Below are 27,106 nucleotides of genomic sequence, written 5' to 3' on the forward strand. Positions count from 1 at the left end.
CTTTCATGCGTATTTATCCAAATGTACACATCAATTATGCACATCTTTGAAATGTATGCATTCTTCTCCTATTGATCAAAGCATATTTGTGCACATTTTTCAAAAGCACACATATTGTCAAATGCTGTGTGTGTGTATGTGTGTGTGCGCACACGTGCGAATCACATTGCAAGCACAGAAATGTGCACACTTTGACCTAAGATTGTATCTAGATCCGTACTCAATCCAGAAGGTAAGTGCTGATCAAAAATGAACTGAAATGAATTTCTCAAATCTCCCTAGCCAGGATATGTAAAGGACAGCCTCCTCCCATATGAGCCTACCCATAATTTATATTTATCATTGGACGCAGTGTTCCATGTGCCATCACCTAAGGAGGCTAGGTTGATGAGTACTTGAGACAGGGCATTTTCAGTAGGAGAACCCCAGTTGTGGAACTCCTTCCTGAAGGAATTGGTTCCTGCCTTATTTTGCTTTTGATGGGCAGTAAAGAGTTTTCTGTTCTGTTGGGCTTTTAATGTTGTAGAGTATTTTGTCACTCTTCAATCTTAATTTTAATGCCACTCTCGGATGTTATGATATGGTTTCATACCATGGCACCATTTAGTGGCAGTATAATGAAACATATGGAAGACTCACATAAGGAGGGAAAGGAGGGGAAGGGGTGGGGGAGGAAGCACATGTAAAGCAACTCCGTCGTGATCCGGCATTTAAAATGGAAGCAGAAAGCCCAATTTTAAATGCAGGATTTTAGGCTGGTATAGAGATGCCCTTTGTTTCAATGCCTGGAAAAAAGGGCTGAAGAGCTAAGGGTATAAGATCCAATATTCTCTTCCCCCGTATGAGGGTTGTACTACCTCAAATGTGCAGTCACATTTGTATTAGCCTAGCCCTTGGAGAATCGCTAGAGATGTACAAAAGTCACTTACCTTTTCGAGGGAGTGATTCATGGTGGGGAGGAGGCGCTCCGCACCTCCCCCCCCTGAAATCCTAACCTGGATGGCTCTGCTCCACGGACATTCCCCGAAGCTGCTGGCTGGGGCTGCCCGCAGCTGGACATCTGGCTACTGGGCAGCCTGCAGGCAAAAACAAAACAAAACCGCGTACGCAAATGGTGGCGGCTACGGCAGCCGCCATTTGCGTTCCCTTTTTTCTGCTGTTTTAGCCTACGTAAATATTTACGTAAGCTATTATGGTGAAAAAAAAGGGGAACGCAAATAGCATAGTGGGCGGCATTTGCGTTCCTTTTTTTCTTGCTGTTTTAGCCTATGTAAATATTTACATAAGCTATTACAGCGGGAAAAAAAGGAACGCAAATAGCGCCCACTACACTATTTGCATTCCCCTTTTTTTCGCTGTAATAGCTTATGTAAATATTTACGTAGGCTAAAACAGCGGAAAAAAGGGAATGCAAATGGCAGCCGCCGTAGCCGCCACCATTTGCGTATGCAGTTTTTTGTTTTTTAGCCTGCCGTGATAGGCTACGTAAATACTTATGTAGCCTATTGTGGCCTCCGCAGGGATGCAAATGGCGTCCCTGCATTAGCTGTGATAGGCTATGTAATTATTTACATAGCCTATCACAGCTATGATGGGGAAGCGAATGGCGGCCGCAGCGTGGCTGCCATTCGCAAGTCAGCACGGACGGCACGGACGCCATTCGCAAGTCAGCGCAGATGGCAGCAGGTAAGTGCTCCATTTCACTCACCTTTCATGGTGTTGGGGGCGGGGGCTTTGTTCCACCAAGGATTTCGGGGGGCCAAATGCACTGGCATTCGGCCTCACCGAGATCTGTGGCAGAATTTGCTGACATCCCTAAGAATCGCCCCTTCATATTCCCTCATTTTAACTTCTTTCTTCACTCTGAAACACCTAATAGCAACTATTATGTCCTTGTGCAAATGACTAACACCACAGACAATGAACTAGAAGAAAGAAGAACATTTAAAGTAGGGATGTCAGAGAATTTCACCACGAATCTCGGGGAGGCCGAATGCCAGCACATTCGGCCCCCCGAAATTGGTGGCGAAATGGTCTGCCCCCCCACCCCCCCGGGACGGGACTTACCTTGGGCGAATCCTCCTGGCGGCAGCGGCTCTGGTGGCAGTTCGGCGGCGGTTCGGCAGCGGCAGCTGCAGCGGCCGGTCTTCCAACGGCTGCCGCCGCCACCATTTCCAGTAAAAACAAAAACAAAAACAAAAAAACATGATAGGCTACGCAAAGATTTACGTAGCCTATCATGGCAAGATTTAAAAAAATACCGTGATAGGCTACATAAATCTTTACGTAGCCTATCATGGCTGAGTAAAAAAAACACAAAAAAACCGCGCGTACGCAAATTTGCATTCCTTATTTTGGCACGTCTAGTCTACGTAAACATTTACGTAGACTACGGCGAAAATAAGGGTAACGCAAATAGTGTAGACGCTACGCTATTTGCGTTCCCCTTATTTTCGCCGTAGTCTACGTAAATGTTTACGTAGACTAGACGTGCCAAAATAAGGAACGCAAATGGTGGCGCCCATGGGTGCCGCCATTTGCGTACGCGTGTGTGTGTGTTTTTTTACTTAGCCGTGATAGGCTATGTAAACATTTACGTAGCCTATCACTGACTGCAGGGATGCAAACGGCGGCGGCTATGGCTGCCGCCATTTGTGTCCCAGCCAGCCAGGATTCGGGGGTGGAAGGACGGAGCACCTCCCCCCCCGGCCAGAATTTCAGGGGGGAGGGATGGAGCGCCTCCCCTCTTCGCAAATAAAATTTTGTTCAATGTAAGTGACTTTCGTACATCCCTAATTTAAAGAAGAACATTTAAAGAAGAACATTTTAAATAATGACACACACTGTGTAGCTCTCACAGCCAGCTATTTACTTAATGTTAAAGTGTTTTTGTTTTATTCTGAGGGAGGAGTGGAGAGGGGGGGGGTTGAAGCAAACAGTTGGAACAGGAATTACGTAAGCACATCTTCCAGCTAAACTTGATGGAAGAAGTTAAGCCAAGGGAAGAAGGAGAAGACATTGGAAATCAAAGGGCAGGAAAAGGAACTGTGGTTAGTGAGCACCCATGGCATGAATATCATGAGTACACCAGGCATGAGTGAGAAATTCCTTTTTGATCAGGATTTTTTTCAGTGTTGTGCCTTCTGGACTAAACAAGGACTCAAACACAATCAGTCGCTGAAGTTCATCCATTACTGGGGTTGCAATGTGATTCTCACACCAACAAAAGGATGTGTTCAACAGCATGTGTACATCTGAAAAATGTGCATGAACAAATGTGCATGTTTTAAAAATGTACACAAACACTCCTTAATGACAGAAGAATGTGTGAAATTCAAAGACATGCACAACTGATGCATACATTAAAAAAATGCACAAAAATACCCATAAACTTTCAAGAGAAAAGAGAAAAAAAAATCAAAGATCACAATCAATATGGACATGAGATGGAATAAGCTTCAAGGTGGAATTTGGAGAACTTCAACAAACTCTAGTTGTGCTTATATGCACATCCCTAGAGACACCAAGGTGTAGCTATAGCTGTTCCAATGGCATATGCACTTCTGCTGATGGTGATAAAGCAGACAATCCTTGAAGATAGCAGGTACAAAACCATCTTGATACATGTTGTGATGCTCATCAAAACTATTTTTTTTAACTTTTCTTGAAGTTCATCAGATGCTTTGCCTTAAAAGGAGCCTCCAAATCCCCTTTGAAATCCCCAAATTCTTTATTATTCATAAAGAAGTGTCCTTCTTATTTTCATGTGAGCTAAAATTGTGTACATCCTGTTATGTTGTTGTAATCCTTCTGTAAAAGCCCTTATCTTATAAGTTTGTCCATATTATGAACACTACAAAACTTATGATAAAGTGTGATCTTGAACAACTTGGCATGTGCAATAGTCATCACACCGTGTTACCAGATTTTTTTAATCATTCCAAATTCCATGCTGTGTGACCATGGTGTGAAAATACTCATGCACTGCAACATGTGCACGCACAAGGATGTGTGCACTAAATTTCAAAATAAATTCAAACATTCCAGAGGAAATCAGCTGTATTGTAGAAAATGCAAGACAGCACTACTGCAGGATTTCCCACACATATACACACTGGCTAACCCTGAATCTGAACTTTTCCCTATCTCCATGTTTAGTTTTGCCTACTGGTGCTGGAACATGAACATCTCATAATAACTGGAAGAAAACTCTAGGAGACACACAAAACTATGGCATTCCCTGCCTTTGGAGGTCAGGCAGGCACCAACATTGTGTTGTTTCCTGTGCCTCCTGAAGATGTTGTTATATATGGAGGCCTTCCTTAAGTGACCAGCCACGGTTTATCAAAACTTGATTTGTCAGAACCCTACTTCTATATCTATATCTATATCTATAGCCGTGGTGGCTTAGTGGTTAAGATGTTGAACTGCAGACTGGAAGGTCGACAGCAGTTCGAGTCCCGAGTGCCACATGATGGAGTGAGCTCCCGTCTTCAGTCCCAGCTCCTGCCAACCTAGCAGTTTGAAAGCAAGAAATTGCAAGTAGATAAATAGGTACCGCTTTGGCGGGAAAGGTAACAGCATTCCGTGCACCTCGGTGTTCAGTCATGCCGGCCACATGACCACGGAAGCGTTTTCGGACAGCGCTGGCTCTTCGGCTTAGAAATGGAGATGAGCACCATACCCTAGAGTAGGATACGACTGGTTGGGGACATGTTTACCTTTATACATACATACATACATTGTTGTTGTTGTTGTTGTTGTTCAGTCGTTCAGTCATGTCCGACTCTTCGTGACCCCATGGACCATAGCACGCCAGGCCTTCCTGTCCTGCGCTCTCTCCTGGAGCGTGCTCAAGTTCATATTCTTTGCATCCGTGATGCTAACTAGCCATCTCATCCTCTGCCGTCCCCTTCTCCTTTTGCCTTCAGTCTTTCCCAGCATCAGGGTCTTTTCCAGGGAGTTTTCTCTTCGCATTAGGTGGCCAAAATATTTGAGCTTCAGCTTCAGTATCTGTCCTTCCAATGAGCACTCAGGGTTGATTTCCTTTAGGATGGACTGATTTGACCTCCTTGCAGTCCAGGGGACTCGTAAGAGTCTTCTCCAGCACCACAGTTCAAAAGCATCAATTCTTCAGCGCTCAGCCTTCCTTACAGTCCAGCTCTCACAGCCATACATTACTACTGGGAAAACCATAGCTTTGATTAGACGGACCTTTGTCGGCAAGGTGATGTCTCTGCTTCTTACTATGCTGTCTAGGTTGGCCATAGCTTTCCTCCCAAGGAGCAAGCGTCTTTTAATTTCATGGCTACAGTCACCGTCTGCGGTGATCTTGGAGCCCAAGAAAGTAAAATCTGTCACTGCTTCCATTTCTTCCCCTTCTATATGCCAGGAAGTGATAGGGCCAGATGCCATGATCTTCGTTTTTTGAATGTTGAGTTTCAAACCAGCTTTTGCACTCTCCTCTTTCACCCTCAACAAGAGGCTCTTGAGATCCTCTTCGCTTTCTGCCATTAGGGTGGTATCGTCTGCATATCGGAGGTTGTTGATAATTCTCCCAGCAATCTTAATTCCGACCTCTGATTCATCCAACCCGGCATTTCTCATGAACATACATACATACATACATACATATAATTTTAACATGATGTTTTTGTTATTTTATCCTGTCTGCTGTTCACCACTTCAAGATCTTTGGATGTGCAACTGTATAGAATATTGTTTGTAAGTAAGTAAGTAAGTAAATTATTTTTAAAGGGTGTTGTTGTTGTTGTTTTGGCCAGATTCCCCCCCCCCAAAAAAAAATTTCGAATCTCATTTGGCTAATTTGCAAAACCTTTTATTTCCTGTAGGCAAATGGTTTGCTATCATCTGCCCAGGAGAAAAGTCACAGCTGCTAATGTTCCTGAAGACACTTGTTCTGAGAAGCAGCCTTAGAGATAAAGGTTAAAATCCATGACGCTAATGTGTTAAAAAGGTGAAGGTAGGTGAAGCAAGAAAGGATGAAAAAAAAGAAGGAATCCCACCAACAGGGACACAGGCATTGGAATGATTTTCTTCAGTTCTTTGATTAGAATCAAGGGATTTAAAGGTTTCAAGGATGAGAACAAGTATCTCTGATGAAACACAGGTGATGGAGGAGGGCATCCTCCCAGGAGCCTTTCTGGGATAAGAAGCTAGGGCGAAGCCAAGTACAAAAGCATCTCATTGAATGAGATGCTTGAAATGTGTGATTCAAATCGAGGAAGTGTCATGAACAGACACAGGAATAGGAGGGAGACAGACCTACAATCTTGAACCTCCCCCCCCATACTTAATTCTGAGGGCTGCTTTGAGGGAAAAATGGCATCCCACATGCTGTGGCTACCATTTTTTGGTCCCAGTGCATGGTGTGAAGGCACATGAGGCAGCCACCTTGCTGAAGCTAAGCAGATCTGGGTCTGGTCAGTGCTTGGAGGGGAGACCACCTGGGAACCGCATGTAGCCACCTTGAGTTCCACAATGGAAGAAAGGTGGGATATAAATGTAATAATAAATACATTAAATAAATAAACATAAAAGTTTTAGTAACTGATTGCATCCCCACCCCTGAATGCTCCTTGGAAAGAGGATTGCCTTGGCCATGGATGATGAGAGAAGTATCAAACATGTCTGGAGGGCACTAGGTTGGTGGAAATTGCCTTACACTGAGCAGGATTTTGACCTTCCTTCCTCAGCTTCCCAGTTTTTTTAAAAAAAAATGGAACTGTACTATATTGGGGTACCTCTATTCTTGAAATATTTTGGCAAAGCAGAATTTCAAAGGAAAATGCATTATGCTCAGTTATCCACTTTGCATTATGCTTTATTAATTCCAGAAACATAGGAAGCAGCCTAATGAGCCAGACCCATGGGCCATCTAGCCCAATATTGTCAACACTGATTGGCAGTGGCTGTTCAGGGTTCAGGCAGGAGTTTTTCCAGCTCTATCTTGAGATGATGGGGACTGAATTTTGGGCCTCCAGCATGCAGAGCAGCTGCTCCATCACTGACCTACAGCCCCTCACTCTATTCAGGCATTCAATTGAATATGTGAAGGTGGATGATCAGGGTCACACCTAGAGATGTATGAGAATTTCATGTTTGCTTGCAAACCATGCAAGCATGCCCTGTGCAAAGCTCTGAATGTGAGCACCTGTCCACCCAAAATATTTGCAAATTGTTGAACATGTGCTTGCATCCTTCTTGTTCCTAATTCCCAGCTCAATTTGCACTAGGGATGGACAAAAGTCCCTTACCTGGTCCCACAGCTGTTTTCAGTGGTGGGGAAGGCGCTCCAGTTCTCCCCCAAAATTCTTGGCGGGTGGGGAGGTGCCCCCCCTTCTGGCCAAAATTCTGGCCAGGGGGAGGTGCCCCATCCCTCCCCACTGAAATTCTGGCCAGGGGGAGCGCCCTGTCTCCCAGGCCGTGAAAGAAAAAAGTAAAGTGTAAAAAAAAAAAAAGTGATAGGCTACGTAGGGGTGCACGAAACCCACTTACCTGGTCTCGCAGGTTTTCGCGGTGGGGGGGAGGCGCTTCGCTGCTCTCCCCCCGAAGTTCAGGCCGGGGGGGGAGGCTTCCCGCCTCGCCCGGCCGAAATTCAGGCCGGGGGGGAGGCTTCCCGCCTTGCCCGGCTGAAATTCAGGCCGGGGGGAGGCGCCTCGCCTCGCCCGGCCGCGAAATAAAAAGTTAAAAAAAAACGCCCCCGTGATAGGCTACATGACGATTAACGATTAAAAAAAAAAGCGCTTACGCAAATGGCGTTGCCCTTATTTTTGCCGTAGTCTACGTAATCTTTACGTAGACTACAGCGACCAAATAAGGAATGGGAATGGCGGCTCCCTATGGGGGCCGCCATTATCCGTACGTGCTTTTTTTTTTTTTTTAAGTCACCCATGATAGGCTACGTGATGATTTACGTAGCCTATCACAGCTGACTTTGCAAATCTAGCCAAGATAGGCTACGTTAATCATCACGTAGCCTATCACGGGGGCGTTTTTTTTTTTTTTTTGATTTATTGGAATTGTGGCAGCGGCAGCCGGTCAAAAGATCGGCTGCCACCCCCGCCCCTGATGAAGACCTGACGAACCACCGCTGGGACCCGCCACTGGGAGGGACATTCGGGAAAGGTAAGTCCCATCCCGGGGGGGGTGCGGAGGGCGGGGGGTGCCGAGAATTTCTCCCCGAAACTTGTTCGGGGGGCTGAACACGTTGGCGCTTGGCCCCCCGAAGTTTCAGGGAGAAATTCTTCACCAACCCTAAGGCTACGTAAAGATTTACATAGCCTATCATGGCTAGATTTTCAAAGTCAGCTGTGATAGGCTACGTAAATCTTTACATAGCCTATCATGGCTGACTTTGAAAATCTAGCTGTGATAGGCTATGTAAATCGTTACGTAGCCTATCACTTTTTTTTTTTTACTTTACTGGGAAATGGTGGTGGCGGCAGCCGGTCAAAAGACTGGCCGCCACCGCACCACCGCCGCACTGCCACCGGGACCCGCTGCCGAGAGGTACATTCGCATGAGGTAATTCGCACGAGGTAACGAGATTGGGGGGGTGGAGAATTTCCCCACCAATTTCGGGGGGCCGAATGCATTGGAATGAAATTCTCTGACATCCCTAATTTGCACAGATGTCCTATTTTGTGCAAATTTCCTCAGTAGGCTGAATCGGTCTTGCTTTAGTTTATTGAGGAAATTTGTGCAAATCAGGAAATGTGTGCCATTGGGGGAGATTTGTGCCACACAACCACACAACCACCTATTGGCCACACAACCTTCACCTCCATATATTCAAGATTCATATGTTATTCACCTGAAGGACTGAAGCTCACACTTTGCTTCCCAGGTTCAGTGCCTGGCATCCCCAGGCAAAGCTGGATAAGATCCTAATCCTATCCCCAAAATGGGCTCAGAACTTTGGATAGCTCATTTAGAGTTCTGGCTGGTTCTGACTCAAACCCAGAATTGAATCACAGCCCCACTGAAATCGGAGCCACCAGCCTCCACTGTGGGAATTACAGAGAGTGTATGCTGGTAAGTGTAAGCAGCACTGAGCTAATGGTCAGACCTATGTTCTTGTATGTTCAATTCCACACCCTCCATTTTTTTAGGGATGTACAAAAATCACTTACCTTTCGGGGATGATCCTAATTGTGTGTGGGGGAGGTGTTTCATCCCTCCCCCTGGAATCCTCGCTGAGGGGGGAGGCGCTCCATTCCTCCCTCCCCCCGGAATCCTGGCCAGCTGGCTGTGCTCCGCAACAATTCTGCGGAGCCGCCGGCGTCAGGGTGGACACTGAGCTCATAGAAACCCAGAGTAGTTCTGATTCTGAGGAAGAGCAGTCGCTCCTGGGAGGGGAGCACTCTCCTCTTTCTCAGGGCCAACAGCTGACGGAGATTCCTCCCACCAGCATTCCTAGCTTAGATAGCAGTCCAGGGAGTGACAGAGCGCAGATAGCAGATTTGGTGGATGCGCGACGCCGACGCGGAGAGCGGCGCCAAATGGAGGGTGCAGAAAGGAGGCGTAGTGCCCGGGTGGCGCTCACACAACGGCTGCGCCCAGAGGATCCAAGGGAAAAGGGGAGGGACTCTCCCTAGTCCTTAAGTTCAGAGGTCTGCCAGTAATTCCCTTTCAAACGGGGACCAACTGTTCCAACTTAGAGCATAGGTACTGTGCTGCTCAGATCTAGTTGCAAACGGTAGAGTTGTTAAGTTGTAAAAGAAGAATAAAGCTTTGAGAAGAATCCCTTTGTCTGTGTCTGGACTTGGCTACTGGATTAGACTGAGAGAGGCCTCCAAGGAACCCTTGACAGCCGGCCGGCTCCACCAGCAGCCGGACATCTGGCCACTGGCTAGCATGGACGCAAATGGCGGCGGCCATAGCCGCCGCCGTTTGTGTCCCTGCAGTCAGCCGTGATAGGCTACCTAAATGTTTAAGTAGCTTATCACGGCTGATTAAAAAACAACAACAAACAAACGCGCGTACAAAAATGGCGGCAGCCATGGCTGCCGCCATTTGTGTTCCTTATTTTGGCATGTCTTAGACTATGTAAACATTTACATAGAGTAAGACGGCGAAAATAAGGGGAACGCAAATAGCTTAGCGTCTACGCTATTTGCATTCCCCTTATTTTCGCCGTCTTAGTCTACGTAAATGTTTATGTAGACTAAGACGTGCCAAAATAAGGAATGCAAATGGCAGTAGCCATGGCCACCACCATTTGCGTATGCTCTTTTTCTTTTTCTTTTTAATCAGCCGTGATAGGCTACCTTAACATTTACGTAGTCTATCACGGTGTTTTTATAAAATCTAGCCATGATAGGCTACGTAAATCTTTACGTAGACTATCACATTTGTTTTTTTTTTTAACCTGGAAATGGCAGTGATGGCAGCCGGTCGGAAGACTGGCCGCTGCAGCCGCCGCAGCCGAACTGCCGCTGCAGCCGCTGCCGCCGCCGCCAGGAAGATCCACCCAAGGTAAGTCCCGTCCCGGGGGGTGGCGGGGGGGTGGCGGGCCATTCTGCCACTGATTTTGGGGGGCCGAATGTGCTGGCATTCGGCCTCCCCGAGATCCGTGGCGGAACTTTCGTACATCCCTACATTTTTTTAGGATCCTTCCTGGATTGTGCATGCAGAAGCCCAAGCGTCTTCAGCTGAAATGTGCATAGGCACCCAGCAAATGTGACTCCTTGAATTAGGGATGTCAGAGAATTCCGTGACAGATCTCAGTGAGGCCAAATGCCAGTGCATTCGGCCCCCTGAAATCCATCGCAAAACAGCCTTCCCCCCCCGCCCCCCAGGGATCCCCCCCGGGATGAGACTTACCTGGAGCGGATATTATGGACGACGGCAGCTCCAGCGGCGGCTTCGACGGTGGCGGTGGCAGCAGCTGGTCTGCTGAACGGCTGCCGCCACCACCATTTGCAGTCTGTGTCTTCTTTTTCCCCCCCATAGACATGATAGGCTATGTAAAGACTTACGTAGCCTATCACGTCTGGGTTTTAAAAAAACACACGCGCACACAAATGGCGGTGGCTACGGCCGCCGCCATTTGCGTTCCTTATTTTTCACCATTTTAGTCTACGTCAATATTTACGTAGGCTAAGATGAAGAAAAGAAAGGGGAACACAAATAGCGCCCATTATGCTATTCCGGGGATTCTCCCATAGGGAGCCGCCATTCGCGTTCCTTATTTGGTCCCTGTAGTCTATGTAATGATTCACGTAGACTATGGCGAAAATAAGGGCAATGCAAATAGCGTTCCCTTATTTTCACCGTAGTCTACGTAAATCTTTATGTAGACTACAGGGACCAAATAAGGAACATGAATGGCGGCTGCCTATGGGGGCCGCCATTTGTGTACGTGCTTTTTTTTTCCCCCCCCAAAGTCACCCGTGATAGGCTACGTGATGATTAACGCAGCCTATCATGGCTGACTTTGCAAATCTAGCTGTGATAGGCTACGTTAATCATTACGTAGCCTATCACAGGGGCGGTGTTTTTTTTGTACTTTTCTTGTAATGGCGGTGGCGGCAGCCGGTCGAAAGACCGGCTGCCGCCCTCGCCCCTGACGAAGACCTGCCGAACTGCCGCCAGGACCCGCCGCTGGGAGCGACATTCGTAAAAGGTAAGTCCCATCCTGGGGGGGGGGGCGGGGGGGAGAATTTCTTCCCGAACCTTCGGAGGACCGAATGCATTGGCACTCGGCCCCCCAAAGTTTCGGGGAGAAATTCTCCCCCATCCCTAAGAACTGACTCTGATACTGTCCTTTCAAAGAGTAACCAGTACTGTCTTCCACAGCAAATCAAAATAACTGAATCAGGGTCGCCCTGATGAAGGTTTAGGATATTCTGTATAGGGCAACTGAAGCTGAATGGTGGGAGATTTATGACTAATAAAAGGGAGTGCTTCTTCACACAGTGCATAATTGAATTATGGAATTTGCTACAACAGGAAGTAGTGATGATCACCAATTTGGACAGCTTTAAAAGGGGATTAGAAATAAGATAAAAAAATAAGATAAAAATCATGAAGAATAAGGCTATCAAATTGGTTACGAGACATTATGTTTATATAGTAATTCTAGTATCGGAGGCGGTATACCAGTTACCGGGGGACATGAGCAGAAGGGCGCTATTGCACTCATGGCTGCTTCTGGGCTTCCTGTAGGCAACCTGTGTAAACAAAATGCTGAACTAGACAGGCTTTTGGTCTGATCCAGCACAACTCTTCTTATATTCTTATGTCTCTAAGGTCAATGCCTTATAGGAGTGAATGGGAACAATTCACTTACATGGGAGTAGGCATGTTGGAGAAATCCTCCACGGACCCCAATGAGGCTGGATTCTATTGAATCTGGCCCCCAGAAATCCATCGAGGATTGGATCCCCTACCTCCTCCTTTGTTGCAAATTCCTCGCCGGCGGATCCTGCCTGCTGCCGGCTCCGAAGCCCCAGCAATACGGCCGCCGTTGTTGTATCGCTAGATGGACTGATGAACTGCGGACGCAAATGGTGGCCAGCAGAGCGGCTGCCATTTGTGTCCCCTGCTCTTTGATGTGATAGGCTATGTAAATCTTTATGTAGCCTATCGCGCGAAGGAACAGGGATGCAAATATGCCGGATCGGAAAGGTAAGTTGATTCCGTACACCCCTACATGGGAGAGACTAAAAATGTGCATGCAGAGACAGAACTGGCGTTGGGGCCTAAGCTTTAGCTGGCTATAGGGTCATTTATATAGCATGATTAATGAATTCATTTGTGGCCGTTTGACTGTATTTTTCAACCAATTCTGATCTGTCTTACGCAGTGCTTTTATAATACTCTTTCTTGAATGCTACAAGGTCTTAGCTAGGATCCTTTGGAATGCTCCAGTTATAACTTATGAAGTTATTTTGAAGAGTAGAGCATTCCACAGCCTTAGGGCAAATAATGTTTCCTACTTGTGGGTTTTTTTATTATCTTATAAAACAGCTTAATCAATGAACTCAAGCAGGTAGTAGAAACTGAGACATCTGTTTATGGGAAAACTTTTGAGATTTATTTTGGCTATTTGTGAGTAGTGGTGGTGTCCTAACTCAGGAAGAAAAAAAAAAGGAAAATGGCTGATGTAATCTTTTGGGGTGTTTGTGAGGGGTCAATTTTAATTCTTAGAGTTGGGCTTTGCAAGCAGAAATTAGGTGACGGTTCCTCAACAATTTATTACATTTGCTTGTGTTTGTGTGCAAATAGATAGATTATTCCATATGCATTCCAAATAAAATATACTGCTAAAGTAAATTTTACTTACTGATATTGATTGCATTGACTGCATCCTCCCCTTACAAATCCCTTTGTTTGTATAACAGAATGTTATCACTAGCCTGGGAAAAAGTAGATATAATGAATTCAGCACTGCATACCTCACTTAATGATGAACTAGAAAGCTTTTTATTGTCAGAGCCATATTGGAGTGGTGTGGGGGGGGGGTATAAAAGGATTTTGTTTTGCTGGTGGACACTTTCTGAAGGCCACAAATGGAGCCTTAGATAACTGATCATCAAAATTATAGCAAACTGAAATGCTCTTTGCAGTGATTCAGGCTCAATATTTCAGTTAAACAATCACCACAACAAAACTAGCTATTTTGGTGGGGTAGTCCGCTTCCCACCAAGAAACCTTTCCATTTGTGCAAATATTCACCTTTATGTTCCAGAAACTCTGATGCCTCAATCGAAGTTGATTGCATACTAGTTCCATTATGTTAGGGATGTACAAAAGTGACTTACATTTCGCAGATTATGTTGATGGTGGGGGGGAGGCATTCCATCCCTCCCCCTGGAATCCTCGATGGGGGGGGAGGCGATCCGTTCCTCCCCCCCCCCGGAATCCTCGATGGCTGGCTGTGCTCCGCGGCAGCTCCGCGAAACACCCGGCCAGGCCCAGCCCAGCCCAGAGCCATCCGCAGCCAGATTTCCGGCCGCGGAGGGCTCTGGGGGAAAAAAAAAGTGTATGCAAATAGAGGCGGCTACAGCCGCTGCCATTTGCGTTCCTTATTTTTGGCTGTCTGAATCTACATAAATATTTACGTATTTTATGACAGTGAAAATAAAGGGGAACGCAAATAGCATAGTGGGTGCTATTTGCGTCCCTTTTTGATTCACCGTTCTAGCCTACGTAAATCATTACGTAGGCTAAAACGGCGAATCGAAAAGGGACGCAAATAGCACCCCTATGCTATTTGCGTTCCCCTTTATTTTTGCCATCATAGACTACGTAAATATTTACATAGACGAAGATGGCCAAAACTAAGGAACGCATGTTGTGCATCTTGTAACTGTGCATTCATTTTCTTTTTCCTAGGTGCAGAACTTGGCATTCTTGGGCTAAAGCAATCAGTCTGTAAGCACCTTGAAAACCATGCAGTGATTACTAGAAGCCATCATGGATCTGTCAAGAACAAATCCTGACAGATGAATCTGATCTTATTTTTTGATCAGGTAATGTCCCTTGTGGATTGTGGGAATGCAGTGGACATAATATACCTTGACTTCAGCAAAGCTTTCAACAAAGTTCCCCACGATATCCTGATTAGTAAACTAGTTAAAAGTGGGCTAGATGAAACAACCATCAGGTTGATCCACAGTTGGCTACAGAGTCGGACTCAAAGAGTGCTTATCAATGGGATCTTCTCAAACTAGGGAGAGGTAACAAGCAGGATACTGCAGTGCTCAGTCAGGGGCCCAGTGCTCTTCAACATTTTTATTAATGACTTGGATGAAGGGGTGCAGGGAATGCTTTTCAGCTTTGCAGATGACACAAAATTGGACGGGATAGATAATACTTTGGAAGACAGAAACAAAATTCAAAGTGATCTTGATAGACTGGAGTGCTGGGCAGAAAACAACAGAATGAAATTTAATAGGAATACATGCCAAGTTCTTCACCTAGGAAAAAGAAGCCAAATGCACAGTTACAAGATGGTGGATACTTGGCTCAACAATACTATGAGCAAGAAGGATGTTGGAATTGTTGTAGATCTCAAGCTAAACATGAGCCAACAATGTGATGTGGCTGCAAAAAGGTAGGGATGGACGAAAGTGACTTACCTGATCCCGAAGCTTGCTTCATGGTGGGGGGGAGGCACTCCGTCCCTCCCCCCGAAATTCTGGTGGGGGGGAGGCGCACCGTCCCTCCCCGCCAAAATTCTGGCTGGGGAGGAGGCGCCCCGTCCCTCCAGCCGCGAATCCTCTAGTCCTGCCAGAAGGCAAATGGCGGCGGCCAAAGCCACCGCCGTTTGTGTGTCAGCCGTGATAGGCTATGTAAATATTTACGTAGCCTATCATGGCTGACTTTGGGGGAAAAAAGTGCATACGCAAATAGCGTTGCCCTTATTTTTGCTGTAGTCTATGTAAATGTTTACGTAGACTACACATGCCAAAATAAGGAACGCAAATGGCGGCGCCCATGGGCGCCGCCATTTGCATGCGCACTTTTTTTTTTTTCAAAGTCAGCCGTGATAGGCTACGTAAACATTTACGTAGCCTATCATGGTGTTCTTTTAAAATCTAGCCGTGATAGTCTACGTAAATCTTTATGTAGCCTATCACGTTTGCTTGTTTGTTCGTTTGTTTTTTACTTGGAAATGGCGGCGGCGGCAGCTGGTCAGAAGACCAGCCGCCACTGCCACCACCCCGCCACCGCACCGCTGCCAGAGCTGCCGCCACCAGGGACATTCGACCAAGGTAAGTCCCATCACGGGGGTGGGGGGCAGACCGTTTCTCCACCAATTTCAGGGGACAGAATGCGCTGGCATTCGGCCTCCCCAAGATTCGTGGATAAATTCTCTGACATCCCTAGAAAAAAGGCAAATGCTATTTGGGGCTGCATTAATAGCAGCATAGCTTCCAAATCCCGGGAAGTACTAGTTCCCCTCTACTCAGCACTGGTTAGGCCTCATCTGGAGTACTGTGTCCAGTTCTGGGCACCACACGTTAAGAAGGATGCAGACAAACTGGAGAGGGCTCAGAAGAGGGCAACAAAGATGATCTGGGGACTGGAAACAAAACCGAATGAAGAGTGGCTGAAAGAACTGGGCATGTTTACCCCTGAGAAGCCTGAGGGAAGATATTATAGTGTTCTTCAAGTACTTGAAGGGTTGTCATAGAGCAGAGGGCCAGGATCTCTTCTTAATCATCCCAGAGTACAGGACACGGAACAATGGGCTCAAATGACAGGAAGCCAGATTCCTGCTGAACATTGGGAAAAGCATCCTGACTGTTAGAGCAATACGACAATGGAACCAAAGACCTAGGGAGGTGGTGGGCTCTCCCACACTGGAGGCATTCAAGATGAAGCTGGATAGCCATCTGTCAGGGATGCTTTGACTTAGATTCCTGCAGTGAGCAGACTTGGACTCAACGGTCTTATAGGCCTCTTCCAACCCTACTATTCTACGATTCTATGTTTCTGTGAAATTGACTTTACATTTAAAGGGAGGGAGCAGGCAGCCACACACTTTCCAACTCAGCACTCGCTGTGTTGGGCAAGAGCAGGGATATGAGGACTGCCATCTGGGGGGCTGAGCCAGTGTGAAATCACTGAGATTTGAACCCCAACTGGACATCTGTGTCATCCCTACATATTCCTAATATGTACAGAAAGCCCCACATACCTATAGAACATTTGTCTGATGTAGCCCATTTCTCCCCAATGCCCCATTACCAATTTCCCACCATTTTGTTACCAATGTAACCCTGCTAAAATGGGGTGGCCTAAAGGGCTACCCCAAATGCTCTTTTCATTGAAGAATTTACAGAGAAGTAGACCTAGTACATAGACCTCCACAACACTGTTATTTTCTGTCACCTGCATAGTGTCCCCAAATTTTGGCCTCCTACTTCTTACTGTTTTCTTTCTAGAAAGAAACCCAGATTTAGGGCATAAAGTATCCTGAGAATCTATTGATTTTCCATTGGGGTGTTTTTATGTCCCCCAAACCAGGCAATGTACCTGGGATATAAAAATGTCCCATGGATTTGCCAAAGAAAAGTGGTCTAGGGAAGCAAGTTTAAGTACTCTGGGTGTCGGTAGGCTGGCACAAGCCATGAGATTTCATTTGGGAACATTGACTTCATCAGAGACAGAAATATAAAATGTTATGGGGGGTGTAGAAAAAACCCCCCATAACACCATTTTTAGTTATACTACAGTATTATCTGAATTTTTATCTTGACAGTTTATTATACCTTTCTAATTTTTTGAGTTTATAACATGCTTCTTCTGACACTACAGACACATTTCTGGTTGTGAGCCATTTTACCACCCTGGAAAATAGCTTAGTGTAATACCCCCGCCCCCATGCACACAAACACATTTGTATTTTTTTTATGAATGTTGGATGAGGGTTAAACACACACAGACACAATGGCAGACACACCATTATAACCTCATTATAACACTAGGGGGTAAGCCAAATATAGTTGCCATATCCTCAAAGAGGGTGGTAACTTCAGTCATCTTCTGGTGGATGTAGGCCCCTGGAGCAGCTGAGGTATTTAAATGTTCGAGGACCCAAGGAGAAACTGAGCACTCCCCTCCTTCTGGTGTTTTCCATTGGTAGGTTTGGAATGGCCTTTGCTTTGCTGGTATGTTCCCTACTGCCTTGCACCCTGAATAGCATGTTCTCAACTCACTTGCACCTTGGCACCTAAGAGTTGAGGTTGGTATCAAGGAAAAACCTCTAGGGAGAGAGTTCCATAATTTTGACACCAGTACAGAAAAGGAGCTTTCTCCAGTAGCCACTCTCTTAACCTCAGAAAATGCCTCAATTCCCCATGGAAGGACTTCAGGGGAAAGTTAGCATGTGTGTGTGTGTGTGTGTGGGGGGTCCCTAGGGTTGAATAAATCTGTCAAATTCAGTTTTATCTCCAGTTCTCATTTTTCTAATCCTAAATGCAGTTTGTCCAGAATGCTGACATGTTTTATTTGTTCATTGTTGTTTTCCTTTCTTTTAAAGCTCACATGAAAATCAGTACACATTCTGTGGTGCATTTCTTCTAATGCACAGATTTGTATGTGCAGTTTGTCTATTATGCACATATTGTTTGCAAGTCTAATGCAATGCCATTTTGAATGGTATTCTCTCTCTCTCTCTCTCTCTCATCTGCACTTGCCCTTAATATTCACATTGTTGTATGCATTTTTTTAAAAAAAATGGAGAATTCCAGTGCAAAATTAGAAGTGTGGTTTTTCAAAGGGTAATTAAAGTTTGGTTTGTGTCTTGGTTTGAAAATGCAAAATTAGGTAAATTCACATGAACATGAAAACCAAAGGAATATCTCCCACGTCCCTAGGAGTTTCCTCTTCAGGCAAAGTGTTTGAGGAAAGTCTAGTTTAATTAAAGCTAGGGAAATTAATCAAAGAGTTTTGCACATCCCTAGAGTTTTGCACATCCCTAGAGTTTTTTGCGGGGTTGGACTTGATGGTCTTGTAGGCCCCCTTCAACCCCACTATGATTCTATGATTCATCCTTTGGGTTTTGCACATCCATTGGGTTTTGCACACCCATTGGGAAACACACCTAGAACTTTCACCAACCAGATCTAAAGAAATTTCATTCCTGACCCCAAATAATATGACAGTTCAGACTGTACAGTAAGTGCCTCCCTAATGTGAGGAGAATTTGGATTGTCCTTCTCCTCCTCTGTCCCTTTCACCAGAAAGAAGCAGGTGAGCTCCATCCTACTGACCATTGCCAGAATGGTGGCCTTCTCCCACCAGGTCCTCTCTTCCAGAAAAGAACCTGGAAGAAATGGTATCATGCACTCCATATTGCCATAGAACTTTCTCCATCCCATTTTAAGGAAACTTGGTCAAGAGTGACAGAATATCTTTCAGTGTTTCGTACTGGATCACAATTCTTATTATAAAATATTTAAAAGCAATAATTTCTGCAGACTTAACCTCATGGATTTTTCTAATACAGTTAAATTAAATTAAAAAAGAAAGGAGGGAGAACCCGTCTGAATAAAGCAGATAGAACTCCTTCACGTGCAATTAGCAAATTTTAAATAGAACCTTTAGTATTAACGTTATTCTTTCTGCCTCAATGCGTGGATTATTATTTAAATTGATATGACATAAGAGGATATAAATAATTCCTAAGTGTACATCCAAACAAGAATTTCTGCCCATATTCAAATGGCTAAACATTATCAATTCCCTGTTTCCCAATGTATCATTCATTACAAGCCTGATGCTAATTTAATCTTTCAAAAAATGCCATTAGAGTGCTGATAAACATTATAAATAAAAACAAAATTGCTGTTCTGAAAAATCCGGTGTAACGGAAAATAAATGACTCTGGGGTTCTACCAAATTTCATCTCTAGTCGACACCCTCCACCTCCCCCCTTAAGCAGCTGAGAAGGCATTGCAACTTCGATGCCTGGACGGAGTTAGTAATCTGACACATCTTTTGCAATCAAAAATGAAATATATTAAAACCTGCAAGTGTAATTTCATTATCTATAATTCTACACTGCAAATTAAGATTCAAAAAAGTGTTAATGCATGAGAGGAATGTTGATCGGCCCTGCCAATATAAGTAGTCCAAACTGACTTGTGATGTTCAGTGGAAGGATTTATACTAGGGAAATTCCATGGAGTTCTGTATCCCCTACTTGTGTTCCATCTTGGTGCAGCAGTTAGTCAATAGTTTTGATTTGGGGTAGAAAATAACATTTTTGTCTGGGGTGGAAATATCCCCCTTTTAAGCACACACACACACACACACACACACAGAGAGAGTTAGATTCTGCGCATATTCACGGTGTTGTTGTTCCTGTTAGACTTTTATTTAGCGTGAGTAATATCTCTGGCTACAGCTTCTTCTTCCATGCTGGATTATGCCACATGGTTGAGTGAACAGGATGATGTTACAATACAAAATAGCCAGTCACAACTGGTTATGCAATCGCAATGGCATTAAGGATGTCAGAGAATTCTGCCACGGATCTCGGTGAGGCCGAATGCCACTGCATTCGGCCCCCTGAAATCCGTGGTGGAACGAAGCCCCCCACCACAAAAGGCACACGAAATGGAGCACTTACCTGTTGCCATCCACGTTTACTTGCGAATGGCGGCCACCCTGCGGCCGCCATTTGCTTCTTCATCATAGCCGTGATAGGCTACATAAATATTTATGTTGCTTATCACGGCTAATGCAGGGACGCCATTTGCGTCCCTGCGGAGGCTGTGATAGGCTATGTAAGTATTTACGTAGCCTATCATGGCAAGCCAAAAAAAAACAAAAACAAAGCATAAGCAAATGGCGGCCACCATTTGCATTCCCGTTTTTTCGCCATTTTAGCCTACATAAATATTTACGTAAGCTATTACGGGAAAAAAATGGGAACGCAAATAGCGTAGTGGGCTATTTTCGCCTGCCATAATAGCTTACGTAAATATTTATGTAGGCTAAAACAGTGTGGGGGGGAAGGAATGCAAATGGCACCCACCACGCTATTTGCATTCCCCTTTTTTCCCCGCCGTAATTGTCTACGTAAATATTTACGTAGACTAAAATGATGAAAAATAAGGAGCGCAAATGGCGGTTGCTTACGTAGACTAAGACAGTGAAAATAAGGGGAACGCAAATAGCGTAGCGGACGCTATTTGCATTCCCCCTTATTTTTGCAGTCTTAGTCTATGTAAATATTTACGTAGACTAAGACTGGCCAAAATAAGGAACGCAAATGGCGGCGGCCGTAGCTGCCGCCATTTTTGTACACGCGTGTTTGGTTTTTTTTAAGTCAGACGTGATAGGCTACATAAAGATTTACGTAACCTATCACGTCTTTTTTTTTTTTAACACTGGAAATGGCAGTGGTGGCAGCCGGTTGGAAGACTGGCCACCGCCGCTGCCGCAGCCACCGCCAGAGCCGCCGCCGCTCAGAAGATCCGCCCCAGGTAAGTCTCGTCCCGGGGGGGATCTGCGGGGGGGTGGGGGGTGTTAGGCCATTCCGCCACAGAGTTCAGGGGGCCAAATGCACTGGCATTCGGCCTCACCGAGATCCGTGGAGGAATTCTCTGCCATCCCTATATCAGACTCTGTCAAAACAATGTCATCCAAGTTGGCGTAAATCCGAGTGACTTGTCAGTCTCGTGATCACCCCAGCCCTCAGACTGCCCAGTTTGCAGCACATAGTTTTGAGAAATATGATGCAAAGCATATTTCCTCAAGGGTAGGACAGTCAGTGCATTATTTAGGGTGCTCCTAACCAGAGGACACAGCCCTGCCATTGTCCTCTGGCTCAGAGGTTGAGTTCATGCCAATGCCTCCACCTCCCCAACCTTGCAGATGTCTTGAGCTACAAAATCAGGTGAGGCCTCTTAAACAGTCCAGTCAGCTCCTCCATGAGGGGTGGAGATGACTACACGGCAAGACTTATCAGCCTATATAAGGCTTCATTTGGCTTTCACTCCCTGCTGAGACAACAACCTCCCATTCTAGTAGGAGTAGGGATGTACGAAACTCACTTACCTTTTCGCGGAATTTTTCGCGGTGGGGGGGAGGCGCTCCATCCCTCTCCCCAGAATCCTCGATGGGGGGGAGGTGATCTGGTCCTCCCCCCACTGAATCCTGCCCAGCCGGCTCCAACCAGGGCTGTCCGTGGCCGGATTTCCGGCCACAGACGAGCTGCTGCAGACGCAAATGGCAGCCGCTGTAGCAGCCGCCATTTGCGTTCAGCCAGGCTGCCGTGATAGGCTACGTAAGTATTTACATAGCCTATCATGGCAACCCACACAAAAAAACCCCGGCGTACGCAAATGGCAGTGGCTACAATGGCCGCCATTTGAGTTCCCTATTTTTCACCATTTTAGGCTGTTGTGGAGAAAAAAAAGGGAACACAAATAGCATAGTGGGAGCTATTTGCGTTCTTTTTTTTTGCCGTTCTAGCTTGCGTAAATATTTACATAGGCTATTATGGCGGAAAAAAGGGGAACGCAAATAGAGCCCACTACGCTATATGAAGTACATCTTCATATAATGGGTTCTCTAGTACAGTTCCAACTCCACAGGAACAAACAGTGGAATATTATTAAAATGTCAATTAGTTTAATTTCTGCTCAAATCTATAATAGGAGGGGGTGGGGAGTGCTGGCACAGTTGTGCAATTTACAGGTAAAATTTGCTCAATGGTTTTTTTTAACTCCCCACCCCCTCACCTGCTCTGGAAATTCCATCAGCTAGCCTAACGCATTGTGCAATGAGTCCAGCTGGGAGAAGACAGAACAGAGTCTGGGGGAATGAGCCAACAAAAGCTTGTAGAGCTCCATCCCCAGTGGGATTCCTCTGAGATCCCTATCCAAAGTCCTATTTTCCTTTTGCCTTGTACTGCCATGGGATTAGGGATGTACAGATTCCCCATCATCTGTTCCAGTGGGGAATCCATGGGGGGAAGGTGATCCATTCTCCCCCCCCAAAATCCTCTGGAGTAGCTCCACTATGCAAGGATTCCGGGGGGGGAGGCCAGCTTGGGGGCCACTTACCTTGCTGCTAGCTGGCCAGAGCTGTTCACCTCCTCCCTGCTGATTGCCATTTCTTTAAAAAAAACAATGGCGATCAGCAGGATGTGCTCGTAGACTTATATGCAAAATAGAGCCGTGAATCTTGCGTATAACCCTATGGACACATAGACCTATAAGCAAGATTTACAGCTCTATTTTTCATATAAGTCTATGGGAACATCCTGCCGATCGCCTTTTTTTTTTCTTTTTTAAGAAATGGCGATCGGCAGGGAGCCTATCGGCACATAGACTTTCTGTATATGCAAGATTCACAGCTCTATTTTGTCTATGATAGGGATGGAGGAGAATTTCTCCCCGAAACTTCGGGGGGCCGAGCGCCAATGTGTTTGGCCCCCCGAACAAGTTGGGGGAGAAATTCTCCGCCCCCCCGCCCCCCGCACCACCCCTGGGACGGGACTTACCTTTGGCGAATGTCCCTCCCGGCGGCGGGTCCGGCCGGCGGTTCGGCAGGTGTTCGTCTGGGGCGGGAGCGGCAGCCGGTCTTTTGACCGGCTGCCGCTGCTGCCATTGCAATAAAAGAAAAAAAAATGCCCCCGTGATAGGCTACGTGAAGATTAACGTAGCCTATCACGGCTAGATTTGCAAAGTCAGCCGTGATAGGCTACGTAAATCGTCACGTAGCCTATCACGGGTGACTTTAAAAAAAAAAAAAAGCGCGTACGGATAATGTTCCTTATTTGGTCGCTGTAGTCTACATAAAGATTTACGTAGACTACGGCAAAAATAAGGGCAACACTATTTGCGTTGCCCTTATTTTCGCCGTAGTCTACATAAATCTTTACGTAGACTACAGCGACCAAATAAGGAATGCGAATGGCGGCTCCCTATGGGGGCCGCCATTTGCGTACGCGCTTTTTTTTTTTTTAATTCACCCGTGATAGGCTACGTGACGATTAACGTAGCCTATCATGGCTGACTTTGCAGATCTAGCCATGATAGGCTACGTTAATCGTCACGTAGCCTATCACGGGGGCATTTTTTTTTAAAAAAACAAAACTTTTGAGTTCACAGCCAGGCCGGGCGAGGCGCCTCCTCCCCGGCCTGAACTTCACAGGGGGAGCAGCGAAGTGCCTTCCCCCCACCGTGAACAAGCTTCGAGGACAGGTAAGTGACTTTCGTCCACCCCTAGTCTATGAGTCTATGGGCACATCCTGCCGATCGACCGGGAGGATGTGAACAGCTCTGCTGGCAAGTGCCGTTCTGCCTCCAATCCTCCTGGAGCAGAGGTAAGTGTTGCCGATCCACAGTGGATTCCTGAGGCCAGATTCAAAAGAATCCAGCCTCATTTGAATCCGCAGCGGATTTCTCCAAAATCCCTACGGATGCTACCAGTAGGGATGGCAGAGAATTCTACCACGGATCTCGGTGAGGCCGAATGCCAGTGCATTCGGCCCCCTGAAATCTGTGGCGGAATGGCCTGCCCCCCCTGCCCCCCTATGGATCCCCCCCCCGGATGAGACTTACCTGGGGCGGATCTTCCGGGCGGCGGTGGCTGTGGCGCTGGCGGCAGCTGCGGCAGCTGGTCTTCCGACCAGCTGCTGCTGCTGCCATTTTCAGACTTGTGTTGTTGTTGTTGTTTTCTTTTCAAGACATAATAGGCTACGTAAAGATTTATGTAGCCTATCATGGCTGGGTAAAAAAAACACAAAAATCCGCGTACGCAAATGGCGGCTACGGCCGCCGCGATTTGTGTTCCTTATTTTTGGTGTCTTAGTCTACATAAATATTTACATAGACTAAGATGGCAAAAATAAGGGGAACGCAAATAGCGTAGCGGGCGCTATTTGCGTCCCTTTTTGATTTGCTGTTTTAGCCTACGTAAAGATTTATGTAGGCTAGAACAGTGAATCAAAAAGGTATGCAAATAGCGCCCGCTACGCTATTTGCGTTCCCCTTTATTTTCACCGTCATAGTCTACGTAAATATTTACGTAGACTAAGACGACCAAAAATAAGGAACGCAAATGGTGGTGGCCGTAGCCGCCACCATTTGTGTATGCAGGTGTTTTTTGTTTTGTTTTTACCCAGAGCCCTCCGCGGCCAGAAATCCTGCTGCGGATGGCTCTGGCCTGGGCAAGGCTGGCTGCTCCATGGAGCTGCCACGGAGCTCAGCCAGCTATTGAGGATTCCGGGGGGGGGAGGAACGGAGCACCTTCCCCCCTGTCGAGGATTCCGGGGGGAGGGACGGAATGCCTCCCCCCCTCCATAAACATAATTCGTGGAAAGGTAAGTACATTTCATACATCTCTAGCTACCAGCTTCCCATGCAAGCCTCAAGGGACCACAGACTGGGATAGTTGTGTTGCTGGGTAGTGTTACATCATGCTCTTATTTTTTTTAGGGATGTTGGAGAATTCCGCCTAGGGATGGCCATGAATTTCTCCACGAATCTCGGGGAGGCCGAATGCCAATGCATTCGGCCCCCTGAAATTGTTGGTGAAATTCTCCGCCACCCCCCCGGGATGGGACTTACCTCCCTCGAATGTCCTTCTTGGCGGCAGGTCCCGGCGGCGTTTCGGCAGCGTTTCGGCGGGGGTGGGGGCGGCGGCCGGTCTTCCGACCAGCTGCTGCCACCGCCATTACAAAGTGAATGAAAAGAAACCACATACCCATGATAGGCTACGTAACGATTAACGTAGCCTATCACGGCTAGATTTCCATAGTCATTTGAAAAAGCTATTTGCTTTGCCCTTATTTTCGCCGTAGTCTACGTAAATCTTTACGTAGACTACCTGGGCCCAAATAAGGAACGCAAATGGTGGCACCCATTTGCGTACGTGCTTTTTTTTTCCCCCCAAAGTCACCTGCGATAGGCTACATAACGATTAATGTAGCCTATCACGGCTGACTTTGGAAATCTAGCCATGATAGGCTACGTTAATTGTTACGTAGCCTATCATGGGTGTGGGTTTTTTTTATTCACTTTTTTATTTTGTGGCCAGGGAGATGGGGCGCTTCTCCCTGGCCTGAATTTGGGGGGTAGAACTGAAGCGCCCCCCCCCCACTGTGAAGCAAGCTGCGGGACCAGGTAAGTGACTTTCGTACATCACTAATTCCGCAACGGATTCCAGGAAGGCTGAATGCCAGTGCATTCGCCCCCCCGGAATCCATGGCAGAATGAAGCCACCCACCCTACCACCCCACGAAATGGTCCCAGAACGGAGCCTACCTTTGTCGGCCATTCTGGTGCTCCTCGAACGGCGGCTGCATCTGCGGCTGCCATTCGCCTCTTTTGAAAGGCCGTGATAGGCTACGTAAGTATTTACGTAGCCTATCACGGCTAACGCAGGGACACCATTTGCATCCCTGAGGAGGCCATGATAGGCTATGGAAATATATACATAGCCTATCACAGCAATAGGAAGGAACGCAAATGGCGGCTGCAGTAGCCAAACCATTTGTGTCCATGTCTTTAGCCATGATAGGCTACGTATATATTTACGTAGCCTATCATGGGTAAAGACACGGATGCAAATGGCGGCAGCTACGGCAGCCACCATTTGTGTCCCTGTGCAGCCAAGTGGCTGGATGTCCGGGTGTGGGTGACCCCGGCCGGCAACTCTGCAGAGTCGCCATGGAGCGGACCTGGCCAGGGAGGATTCTGGGGGGAGGGACAGAGCGCCTCTTCCCCAATGTGGATTGCCTGGTGCGGAGCCAGGTAAGAGTTTCGTACATCCCTAATTTTTTTTATTAGGCCACGACTGTTGAGCAAGAAGGCTGACTGCCTCCAACCAGCCTCTTTCATTGTTTGCTTCTTCTGTCCTTTCATTTAAAGGAAATTGTGAGTCTGAGTGAGAGCACCCAAAGAAGAAGCCAAAAGCAAATAGGGATGTCAGAGAATTTCGCCACAAATCTCGGGGAGGCCGAATGCCAGCGCATTCGGTCCCCCGAAATCGGTGGCGAAACGGTCTGCCCCCCTTCTCCCCCCAGGATGGGACATACCTCGGGCGGATCTTCCTGGTGGCGGTGGTGGCTCCGGCGGCAGTTCAGCAGTGGCCAGTCTTCCGACCGGCTGCCGCCGCTGCCATTTCCAGTAAAAAAAAAAAAAAAGTGATAGGCTACGTAAAGATTTACGTAGCCTATCATGGCTAGATTTTTAAAAAACACGGTGATGGGCTACATAAATGTTTACATAGCCTATCATGGCTGATTTAAAAGGGAAAAAAACACGCTTACGCAAATGGCGGCGCCCATGGGCACCACCATTTGCGTTCCTTATTTTGGCATGTCTTAGTCTACGTAAGCATTTACGTAGACTAAGAGGGCAGAAATAAGGGGAATGCAAATAGCATAGATGCTACGCTATTTGCGTTCCCCTTATTTTCGCTGTCTTAGTCTACGTAAATGTTTATGTACACTAAGACGTGCCAAAATAAGGAATGCAAATGGCGGCGCCTATGGGCACCACCATTTGCGTTCCTTATTTTGGCATGTCTTAGTCTATGTAAGCATTTACGTAGACTAAGAGGGTGAAAATAAGGGGAATGCAAATAGCATAGATGCTACGCTATG

Source organism: Heloderma suspectum, chromosome 2, assembly GCF_057233095.1.
Source record: "Heloderma suspectum isolate Gila_16-S chromosome 2, 16-S_ref, whole genome shotgun sequence".
NCBI classification, from domain to species: domain Eukaryota; kingdom Metazoa; phylum Chordata; class Lepidosauria; order Squamata; family Helodermatidae; genus Heloderma; species Heloderma suspectum.